Here is a 12,573-nt window from a genome sequence, read left to right as displayed (position 1 = left end):
TTCCCAACTCATGACCATGTCTATCTAGAAGGACACGGGCTACAGATGTATGGGAATACCATCATCTTCAGGTTCCCTCCAAGCCATTCACCATCCTGACTTGGAAATTTATCACCGCTCCTTCACAGTCACTGGGTCAGAATCCTGGGATTCCCTCCCGAATGGCATTGGAGGTCAACCACAGCAGGTGGAGTGTAGCGTTCAACAAGGTAGCTCACCACCACCTTCTCAAGGGCAATTAGGGTCAAGCAATAAATGCTGGCCCAGCCAGTGACTCCGAGATTCACGAAATAAATAAATAGAAATTAATAAAGGAAGGTTGCTGAGGTGTCACAGGGATCAGTGCTTGCGGCCCAGCTGTTCACAATGCTCTGCAAACATTTGGTTGCTGGAATCAGATACAATATATCCCAGCCTGCCTACAGCACTAACGGATGTGGGATTGTGAGTGGGTGAGGAGGATGTAAAAAAGCACCGAGAAGACTAAGACAAGTGGAGTGAATGGGTAAATACGTGACAGACAGAGAACAATGTGGATAGAGGTGACGGTGTGCTCTTTGGTGGAAACGATAAATTGGCAGCCTACCATTTGGAAAGGATTGGTAGAAAAATGTTGATCGACAAAGGGATGTATACTTCTGTTTGTTGTTTCCTTCTGCATAAACCTCTGAGGCCCATGCAGCGCAGTGAGTTCTGCAACCAGAAGTCAATACTGGGCTTGGCATTGGCACGCTGCCCAGTGTAAGCAGACCCAAGAAGTGGGAGCTGTAACATTGAAAAGGATCTGCATCTCCTTGTACACCAGTCGCTGAAAGTAATATTGCAGAAACAGAAAGCAGTGAGGAAGATAAATGGTGTGTTGACCTTCATTTCAGGGGGATGTGAGTCCAGGAGAAAAGGTGTCTAACTGCAGCTGTACAAGGCCTTGGTGAGATATCATCTTGAACATTGTGCACTATTGTGGGGAGTTTTTGGTCTCCTTACCTAAAAAAGGACAAACCTGACATTGATGGAGAGCAGTGAAGGATGACCAGACTGATCTCTGGGATGACGGACTTGTGGTGGGAGTAGAGTTTGGGTTGACTGGGCCTGTATTCCATGGGATTTAGGAAAATGAGTGGAGATCTCAGTGAAATATACAAAACTCTGACAGGGTGAGACAGATTGGAAGCAGGGATGATAGTTCCTCTGGCTGGGACTTCGAAAACAAGGAGCCACAGTATTAGGTACAGGCAGTCACTTTGCATTGAGATAATAATAAATGTCTGCTCTCACTGACTGGGGAACCTGGGGAATTCTCTCGCACATGGAAACCAAGGCACTGATTATAAATAAGGATTTAGAGACAGTAAAGGGATGGTAGGAGAGCAGGAGTATGGTATGGAAATGAAGGGCCAACCATCATTATATTGAATTGGTTAGCAAACTCGATGGATCAAACGTACAACTGCACCGCCTATTTTATAGCTTCCCAAGGTTACTCACATTAACGGATATGTATATCGTGTGGGGTAAGTGCATTGAGGAGAGTTTTTCCATAAACTAGAATGGGGAGGCTAAATGTGTTTTCCATTCCCGATGTTTCTGTACAGTCTGTGGGAAAACACTGTAAATGCTGTCACAAGCTCTCAGATGTTAGGAAGGCGGTTTGTGCAGGGTCGACAGGACTGTGTTCCCATTCCCTTTTCCGATACTGATGCTGCGGCCGGGTGTTCTGTCCGGTTTCATCCTTTCAGACCTCGGAGTAGTTTGATACAAATGAGTGCCCTTGCTTGGGGTTCAGAGACCATTGAAATGTCTATCACATGTCAGGGTCTTTGGAGTCAGTTTTAGTCCAGCCCAGGAAATCATGGGAGATTCACTTCCTAAAAGTACTTTGGAGAAGGAAATTCTGTTTACAATCCATATTGGCTTCACGGTCACTGTTACTGATCCCAGATTTTAGATCTCGATATTTTATTAATTGTCTTTAACTTCCACCCGCTGCCAGATCATTAGCCTGATCCGGATTAGTAATCCAGTAACATTACCACAACAGCATCATTTCCACATGGGGACCTGTCAAAAGCCACACTGAGCAGGTTATTTCTGTGCTGCTTGACAGCTCTGTCAAAAAGAACTCCCACCAATGTGACTGTCGTGATGAGACTGAAGAGGTGGTAATTGGTCAGATTGTAATTATTCCCCTCTTAGGGGACGGGACATAGGGGAGTAAATTTCCACATTGCCAGGGAGATGTCGGAGTTGGAGCTGGAATGAAACAGCTTCCCCAGGGACACGGCTTGCTGTGCAGTACAAGGTTTCAGTTCTATTGCAGGAATGGTGTCAGGGCCCATTGTCTGTGTCGTATCTACTGTGTTCAGCTCTTCTCCATGGCACATGCAGCGAATCAAATTGGTTGAAGACTGGCATCTGTGATTTTTTGGGCATCGTGATGAGGGTGAGGTCTATCATCGACTCAATACTTCTGGCAGAAGATGGTGCAGATAAAACATCCTCTTTTACACTGATGTGCAGGTCTGTTCCATTATTTAGGATGGGAATGTTTGTGGAGCCCTCTCCTCCTGTCATTTGTTTAATCGTCCATCATCATTTATGACTGAACGTGACAGGACTGCAGGGCTTCGATCAGATCTGTTGGTCAAGTCCAGTAGCTTTAATGAGTTAGCATCAGGTTAAAGTTCATGTGAATCTGACTCTGACATGTTCACCCACACTCGTCACTGAGCCATAGATGGTGTTGATGGTAATGACAGACTGAGGTGTTTCCCGGGCAAAAAGTTACAGGTTGTGGTTGAATGCATGTCTGCCTCTCCTGCTGCTGTGGTCTACAGCACTACGTGAATACGCAGTTTCGAGCTGCAATATCTGCAATGCAATTCTGCTGTCTGTTCCCCAATTCTCACTGAGACCCATTCACCCATCAGCCCTGCACTCAGTGACCTAACCTGGTTTTTGATGTGGCAATACTTCAATTTTCAAACTCTCATTCTGCTGAGGGTCTGTCTCCCCGGGTCTTGCTTCAAACCTGACACATTCCGCAAAAGCATTTAACTGATCTTAATTCAAATATTTAATTCACCTGAATCTTTTTCATTGAGAAATACCATCTTCTGTGTTTAAAGTCAATGTGTTTCCTCTGTTTCTTTCCCTGACCATGATTAAGAGCTTTGTAGTGTCAGTGATGCCAGCGTTATGTAGTTTCAGAGGCAACGAATTCTCTGGATTCCCAATCATCTTCACACATTGTATATTTTCTCTTTTGGTTTGATGCCTTATCACTCATGGCTGACTTGTTCTCCCATGAGTATGTTTCAAGTTCTTGGGTTGCATTTCTGGTATTATCTTCCGAATTATCCCCAGAACCTGGTCCCATTGCTGCTCCATGGTCTTTCCTGCTCAGTTCCCCTTCCAATTAACTCTGGCCAGCTCCTCCCGCATGTCTTGGTAGTTACATTGCTTAATTATAAACACATTACATCTTGAAGAAAGCATTAGATATAAACTGACAGAAGGAGTTTTGCGAGATGGGACACGCAGAATAATTAGTGGATTTCTTAACTAGATACAACGGGAGAATGAGAGAGAGGATATAGATATGGAGATGTGGAAAATGGGGCAACCACATTATCGAAAGAATTAGGTGAACATCCCCAATGTTTTGGCAATGCCTGTGTGCTGTGGTCTTTTGTACAGTACATGTACAACAGAGTAATATGTTCAAATGCTGAGTCTGATGCCAGAATATTTATCTCCAATAATATGACAGACACTAGTTTTGGAAAGAACCCAGCAGACCAAAATATTGAAGTCCCGGTAGAAAGGGGATTAAAGGAAATAAGTTGGGACACCAGAATCAAGAAATTGGAGCACACATCCTGGTAAGAATGAGAGATTAGAGTTGGGAATCCCAGAAAAGGAGGGAACGTTGGGAAGTAGTGACCATAATACAATAAGCTTCAATCTGCAATTTGAGAGGGAGTGGGTACAATCTGAAGTGACAATATTTCAGTTGAATAAAGGGAAATATGGAGCTATGAGGGAGCAACTGGCCAAAGTTCAATGGTTTAATACCTTAACAGGGAAGACCGTGGAGGAACAATGGCAGATATTTCTGTGTATAATGCAGAAGATGCAGGATCAGTTCATTCCTAAAAGGAAGAAAGATCCCAGGAGGAGACATGGGCGGCCGTGGCTGACAAGGGAAGTAAAGAAACATATAAGGTTAAAAGAGAAAAAGTATAACTTAGCGAAGATAAGCGGGAAAACGGAGGACTGGGAAGCTTTTAAAGAACAACAGAGGATTAGTAAGAAGGAAATACGCAGAGAAAAAATGAGGTACGAAGGTAAACTGGCCAAGAATATAAAGGAGGATAGTAAAAGCTTTTTTAGGTATGTCCAAGGCAAAAAAATGGTTAGGACAAAAATTGGGCCCTTGAAGACAGAAGCAGGGGAATATATTACTGGGAACGAAGAAATGGCAGAGGAATTAAATGGGTACTTCAGATCTGTGTTCACTGGGGAAGACACAAGCAATCTCCCTGAGGTAACAGTGGCTGAAGGACCTGAACTTAAGGGAATTTCTATTTGCCAGGATTTGGTGTTGGAGAGACTGTTAGGTCTGAAGGTTGATAAGTCTCCGGGACCTGATGGCCTGCATCCCAGGGTACTGAAGGAGGTGGCTCGGGAAATCGTGGATGCACTGGTGATTATTTTCCAGAGTTCAATAGAATCGGGGTTGGTTCCTGAGGATTGGAGGGCGGCTAATGTTGTGCCACTTTTTAAGAAGGGTGGGCGGGAGAAAGCAGGAAATTATAGACCAGTTAGTCTGACCTCAGTGGTGGGAAAGATGCTGGAGTCTATTATAAAGGATGAAATTACGGCACATCTGGATAATAGTAACAGGATAGGACAGAGTCAGCATGGATTTATGAAGGGGAAATCATGCTTGACTAATCTTCTTGAATTTTTTGAGGATGTAACTCGGAAGATGGACGAGGGAGATCCAGTGGATGTAGTGTACCTGGACTTTCAGAAAGCTTTTGATAAAGTCCCACACAAGAGGTTAGTGAGTAAAATTAGGGCGCACGGGATTGGGGGCAAAGTACTAGATTGGATAGAGAATTGGTTGGCTAATAGGAAACAAAGGGTAGTGATTAACGGCTCCATTTCGAAATGGCAGGCAGTGACCAGTGGGGTACCGCAGGGATCCGTGCTGGGACCGCAGCTTTTTACAATATATGTAAATGATATAGAAGATGGTATCAGCAATAACATTAGCAAATTTGCTGATGACACAAAGCTAGGTGGTAGGGTGAAATGTGATGAGGATGTTAGGGGATTACAGGGTGACCTGGACAAGTTAGGTGAGTGGGCAGATGCATGGCAGATGCAGTTTAATGTGGATAAATGTCTGGTTATCCACTTTGGTGGCAAGAACAGGAAGGCAGATTACTACCTCAATGGTATCAAATTAGGTAAAGGGGCTGTTCAGAGAGATCTGGGTGTTCTTGTACACCAGTCAATGAAGGCAAGCATGCAGGTACAGCAGGTCGTGAAGAAGGCTAATAGCATGCTGGCCTTCGTAACAAGAGGGATTGAGTATAGAAGCAAAGAGGTGCTTCTGCAGCTGTACAGGGCCCTGGTGAGACCACACCTGGAGTACTGTGTACAGTTCTGGTCTCCAAATTTGAGGAAAGACATTCTGGCTATTGAGGGAGTGCAGCGTAGGTTCACGAGGTCAATTCCTGGAATGGCAGGATTGCCTTACACGGAAAGACTGAAGCGACTGGGCTTGTATACCCTTGAGTTTAGAAGACTGAGAGGGGATCTGATTGAAACGTATAGGCTTATGAAAGGATTGGACACTCTGGCAGGAGGGAACATATTTCCGTTGATGGGGGAGTGCCGAACCAGAGGACACAACTTAAAAATACGGGGTAGACCATTTAGGACAGAGATGAGGAGAAACTACTTCACACAGAGAGTGGTGGCTGTGTGGAATGCTCTGCCCCAGAGGGCAGTGGAGGCCCAGTCTCTGGATTCTTTTAAGAAAGAATTGGATAGAGCTCTTAAAGATAGTGGAGTCAAGGGGTATGGAGATAAGGCTGGAACAGGATACTAATTAGGAATGATCAGCCATGATCATATTGAATGGCGGTGCAGGCTCGAAGGGCAGAATGGCCTACTCCTGCATCTATTGTCTATTGTCTATTGTCTATTGTCTATGTTTCAATGTTTTATCAATTTTATACATCATATGCATCATTTTTCGTTGACTGTGTCTCTGTTGTTCATTTACAATGTGTTGCACACATATGAAAAATGCGACTTATCTGCACACACACATTGATTAAACAGTGTATATAAAATCAGTTTTTCACCATTGAAACTGTCCTGTTGTTGTATTACGAGGATACATGAACACCAACTGCCCACCAAAAGACATGACGCACTATCACTATGTTCCATTCATACAGACAAAGAAGGGCACCACTTTGTCTGGTACAAAGCACACACACATACTAAGACACGCAAGGACCTTCTTAGAGGAATGGTATTCTAACCAGAAGTCCATCAATAAATGCATCAATTTAGATCCTGTCTCCATTCTCTTGTTAAAATAACCGGAAATGACATCATCCACTTTAAGAAACCAAGACCTTTAAATAGAGAGGCGGGACATACCACCAGCACTTAAGCAGATACTCCCACTGATGATGTCACCTAGTCATGGTGATGAAACTTCTGAAAACATACCTTCAAGCTCAGTGAGCTAACTTGCATACATATGAATTGTTATTTGTTGTTTACTAGTGCAATTTAGGAATTCTCTGTCGCTCATGTTTTGACAGATTATGATGTGAGGTGAGCTTTTCTAGGTGTGTGGTTTTAATTAACAGAGAGGTTCGACATTGATGTCATAACAGTTTGGGGCCTTGCCGTGTGGCATTTGGACCGATCTGAACAGATTTGAGATACAACAGGTCGCAGCAAATTCCAACTCATTGCAATTAGTGACTTTGATCTTCAAATAAAACCAGTGGGAAAATTCGTTTAATTTTGTTACTTGTGGTTGGTTAAATGAAAAGTGAGGGAAATGGCTGTTCACATTACTAAAGAGGTTCCCAAATTTTCCAAGGAAGTTTAGAAAGACAGAAGAAGGAGGACATTTGTTAGAATTAGCAAATAGGTTGGAATTGGGTTCAACCAGGGAGAAAAGGGAAGCTGAAATTGTAATGGAGTTGGTCAAGCATTTTGATGTATCAGAGAAACAGGCAACTGCAGTAGAGTTATAAAAACTTAAATTTCAAATGTGGCAACTGGAGTTAGAAGATAAATAAAGGGATGGAAACAGAGAGAGACGAAAGAGAAAGAGAGGAAAAAGAAAGAGAGAGGGGATTTGAAATTCAGAAGTTGGGAATTAGACAAGAAATTTAAATTAACAGGATGGAGATGAAGGGAGAACGTAGGGATGTATACAACTAGGTTAGTAACTTGCCATATTTCGTTGAGAAAATTGTCAAACCCTTTTTCATTTCATTTGAAAAAATGGCTAGGCAGATGACGTGTCCAGTGAACTTGTGGGTAATGCTAGTTCAGACTAAGCTGATGGGCCCAGCTGGTGAGGTATGTGCAGCGCTGTCAGATGAGGGATCAAGAGATTATCAAGATGTTAAATTGGTTATTTTGATTGGTTATGAATTGGTACTAGAAGCATATAGACAGAAGTTCAGAAAAATAGAGACGGAACCAGGTCAGACTTATATTGAGTTTGAAAGAATTAACCACAGTCATTTTGACAGGTGGGTGCTGGCCTTAAAAATGGATAAGACCTGTGAGGCTTGAAGGAGATTAATCTGCAGGAGAAGTTAAAAGACTCACTTCCAGAGATAGTAAGAATTCATGTGACTGAATAGGAAGTTCAAGAAGTGAGAAGCACGGCAGAAATGACAGGTAAATATGCATTGTGGAATGTGATAAAATTTAGCTTCTGGCAGGAATTTCATCCTGTGAGGGATAGAAATTGGGAGAAGGGACAATCACACATTACAAAGCGAACAGTAGCTCACAATATTTTACCACAGGGGAAGAAAGAAGCCCAAGGGGGTTGAAAGGTGGTGAAAGGCCTCAGGTGTTCTCACTATAAGGCACTGGAACACATAAAATGACAGTGTTGGTGGTTTAAGAAGGGCACAGGGAAAAAGTTGTTTTCACTGCAGTAAGCTGGGACACACCGTGCTGGGCGTTAAAGGAAGACACTTTGGGGAAAGATGCGGTCGAAGAGGCTAAGCCCAGTGGCATTAGTGAAACTGGTAAAGGAGACCCCAAGTGGAGCCGAGGAGCTGCAGGAAATTGCACAGCCGAGGCAAGGGCTGGGTATGGAGGCAGTGCCTGATCTCTCAAATGAATTCACCTCTGTAGATAAAGTTTACTCAGAAAGAACAGGGGGAGAAGGACAAGAAGTTATAATTTTGTGAGATACGGGATCTGCTCAGTCTGTAATAGTTGAGAAGTGAGGGGCCGGAAAAGCACAACAGATCAGGCAGCATCCAGACAGCAGGACAATCGAATATCAGGCAGAAACCCATCGTCAGGAACATGGTGGGGGGTGGGGGGGGTGCGCAAAGGGGACTGAAAGATAAATACGAGGGTAGTAGCTGAGCTGATGGAAGGGTCATTGGGAAGGCAATAAGATGATGTAGGTGGGAGTGATATGTCGGAGGGTAGGGTGAAGTCGATAGGTGGAAAGGAAGATGTCTAGTTAGGGCAGTCCAAGAGGGCAGTGCTAGGTTGTACGGTTGGATCTGGGAGAGGTTGGTGGAGGGGAGATTTGAAATTTGGTGAAGTCAACATTGATGCGGAACATTTTGAGGGTTCCAGCTTTCCTACCACTGATAGGAGTCCTATCACCCTCCTCACCGACCTATCACCATCACACCCCACTTGCATCTACCTATCGCCTTCCAAGCTACCTTCCACCCAGCTCCACCCCCACCCTCCCATTTATTTCTCAACCTCCTTCCCCCTCCCTTACCTCCCACTTTCCTGATGAAGGACTTATGCCTGAAACGTCAAAGCCTCTGCCCCTCGGATGCTGCCGACGTGCTGTGCTTTTCCAGTCCCACACTTTTCAACTCTCATCTCCAGCATCTGCAGCCCTCAATTTCTCTCACCCTCTAATAGGAAGAGCTGAAAGTTTTTTTCACTCTTTCTGGCATGTTAATCAAGAGTGTGTTAATTTGTGGAATGGGGACAGAAATTAAGTATTCCCTTGTGTAACATCAGGATGGAATGCCAAATCAAGGTTGGGGAAGTAACAGTGACAGTGAGTAACAGAGTGTCATTTCCAGGAATACAGTTTGTTCTTGGGAACGATTTAGCAGGAGGCGAGGTGGGAGAGGCACCCCTTGTGGTGGAGAAGCCAAAGGAAGACTAGGGAATTGGTGAGTTAAAAGAAAATTACCCAGGAATTTTTCCAGACTGTGTAGTAACAAGATCCCACTGTCATAAGTTACAGCAGGAAGGAAAAACGAACGAAAAAGACAAATGGTTTGATGCTCAGTGAACTGACCCCCTGTTTGATGCAACGGTGCAGGAAAAACCTGAACAGGCAGAGGACCAGGCAGGGGGGTTTAGTCCAGAAAGGTGAATGGACTTACAACAGATATATACTCACACATTCACACACACATACACATGCACACACACAGAAAAGGAATCAGAATATATGGTTGAACGTTATTAACTTAAAGATAGAATCATAAAATTAAAATGGAGACCCCGATAGGTTACTGCAGACGGGAAATGGGCCGAAGTGCACCAGATTGTGTTAGCAGTAACGTACAGTGTTACGGGTAGCTCATAAACTAACTGCAGACAGTCACTTAGGTGTACAGAAGACTCAGGCTAAGGTACAGAAGTGTTTCTAGTGGCCTGGAATGTACAAGGACACTGTTAATTTTTCTTGTACATGACATACATCCCAAATGGTAGGTAAGTAACAGGCAGTAATAAAACCAGAACCTTTCTTGCCAATTCCTGCATTCGAAGAACCTTGCACGTGGGTTATGATTAATTGTGTAGCTCCCCTTTCTAAAGTAAAAGTGGAAACCAATATTTGCTGACTATATTGGATGTGTCTACCAGATTTCCAGAGGCAATTCCATTATTGGAGTGTCAAGGCAAAAAGGGAAGTGGAGGAGTTGGTAGCTTTCTTTACTCGCTGTGGGCTGCCCAGAGAGATTCAGTCAGACCAAGGGTCTCATATTATCGCTCAGCTGTTTAAGGAAGTCATGGATGGCTTAGGCAGACAGCACTTCAAATCAAGGGCATCCTATCCTGAATCCCAGGGAGCCTTGGAAAGTTAGCATCAGACGCTGAAGACTACGTTAACAGCGTACTGTCAGGGTTGGCCAAATGATTGTGATAAAGGTGTCCCATTAAATTGTTTGCCATTAGAGATGTCCCAAATAAATCTACTCACTTTACGTCTGTTGAGTTAATATTCGTACATGAAGTGAGAGGTCCTTTGAAATTAATTAAATATAAATTGACAGGACCGAAGTTGGAAATCTCACACCTGGATTCTGTGTGTGAGGTGAAGGAGAGAGTAGATGGAGTAGGTGAGTTTGCTAAATAGTATCTGAAGAGAACAGCATAGAGTGAAGCAGGTGGCAGATAAAAACTCAGAAACTTTGAAGATTTCCCGTGGGGATGACGTATCAGTATCGCCACCAGTGGTAGGAAATCCCTTCAAAGCCAGGTTTAGTGGCCCCATTCAAATTTTTTAAAATGTGGAGTCAGTTAAACGATCTAGTAAAGATACCAGAGATGACAAAAAAAAACTTTATCGAGAATTTCATATGGATGAATAATGCACCAGCCACATTTCAGACTCAGAAACAGAGTTGTGGCCATATGAACAAATTGTGCAGCTTATCTGTATGATGTAGTGATCTTTAGCAAGTGATTGAAAGCACACATGTTACAGTTGGCAGAACATGCTGAACGATTACAAGAAGAAAACTTGGTAATAAACTTAAAGAAAACAGAATTCGCGAAGGTAGAGGTGATGTTCTTGGGACATTACATTGGCCATGGAAGGTTGACCCCATGGAACACAAAGACCGAAGGGCTTTGAGTAATTTCCACAACCATCCTCGAAGAAAAAGGTGCTTCGATTTTTGGAACTGAGTGGATTCTATTGGAAGTTTGTTCCAAACTTCAGCAGCGTATGGGCACCACTGATGGATTTACTAAAGAAGAACACAGAATTGTGGTGGACAGAACAATGCCAGGGGGTATTTGAGAATTTTAAAGCAGGATTAATCAGCGTACGAGCTTTAGCGACACCAAATATTTTGAAACCCTTTGAAAATTGTGTTTGATGCTCGGGATATAGGGGTCAGAGATGTATTGATACAGAAAGAGGATGATGGAATTGAATGGCTAATTGGCTACTTGTGGAAAAAACTCAATATCCACCAGAAAAAAAATAAAAAATCTCCATTATTGAACAAGAATGATTAAGTTTCACACTGGCCTGACAATATTTTAATGTGTATATGACAAACAAATTGTCGGAGATGGTTGTGGACAATGACAAATCTCTCGCATTTTTTGGAATATTTAAAGACCAGAATATGAGACAATTTCATTGGAGTCTTACCTTACCGACTTTAAACTTACAAAATGTACATGCTGTGGCCCCTACAATGTGATAGCAGATGGGTTTTCGCGGATTTAAAGGAAAGCAGTGTAGATAAGATTTGACTTATTACAGTGTTGTATTGGTATGCAGAATTAATATGAATGATATAACTGAGATTAATACTTTTATATTTCATATAGTTCGGATTAAGAATTAGAGGAAAAGAAATGTAGCCATCTTTTCAGTCTGCTGGTTCATTTTATTTTCTGAAGCGGGAAGATGTTATGAAAACAAAAACATGTATGGGCACTTTAAGACAGATCGGGTTTTGTTGATTAGAAATTAAAGCCACAGATGCCAGCTAAAAGTCACACTGTTCCACATGTCACCATTAGCTGAGAAATGGATACCTGAGTGTTGGTTGCTGTTTTGACAGCCATTCAAATCCAACCAAAGAGTTTAAATAATGCTCAGGATACCAGAAACCAACAGAATTTGAATATTATTGTTTGGACACCTGGACAGCAATCAAATTATGAGAATTATTATATCATGGGGAGTATATAAACCCAGCATTTTGAAAATAGAGGGAGAGCCACTGCCATCCAACAGCAGAGTAACTGCTGTAGAGCAGGAGTGCTAACTGGCCATCTCAAACACTCTCTATCAAAGACACATGTTCATGTAAACCTACTTGCAATAAAAAAAATGACGAAGGGAGATCAGCAGCTGAAAGAGTGAACACAGCGGGGAAGATAGAGACTGTATGGTCTTGAGATTTTAATGTTTCGTATGTGGGTTGTTGGAACAGCATATTTTTACAGAGTTGGAGTCAGATAGTAAGTGGCTAAGAAAAGAGGGGCTTGTATTTGTGAATAGTTGTTGTTTAGAGTTCACTATTAAAGTTAAGAAACTAACTT

This window comes from Chiloscyllium punctatum, chromosome 31, assembly GCF_047496795.1.
Source record: "Chiloscyllium punctatum isolate Juve2018m chromosome 31, sChiPun1.3, whole genome shotgun sequence".
Classification (NCBI taxonomy): domain Eukaryota; kingdom Metazoa; phylum Chordata; class Chondrichthyes; order Orectolobiformes; family Hemiscylliidae; genus Chiloscyllium; species Chiloscyllium punctatum.
Note: the sequence above shows the minus strand (reverse complement) of the source record.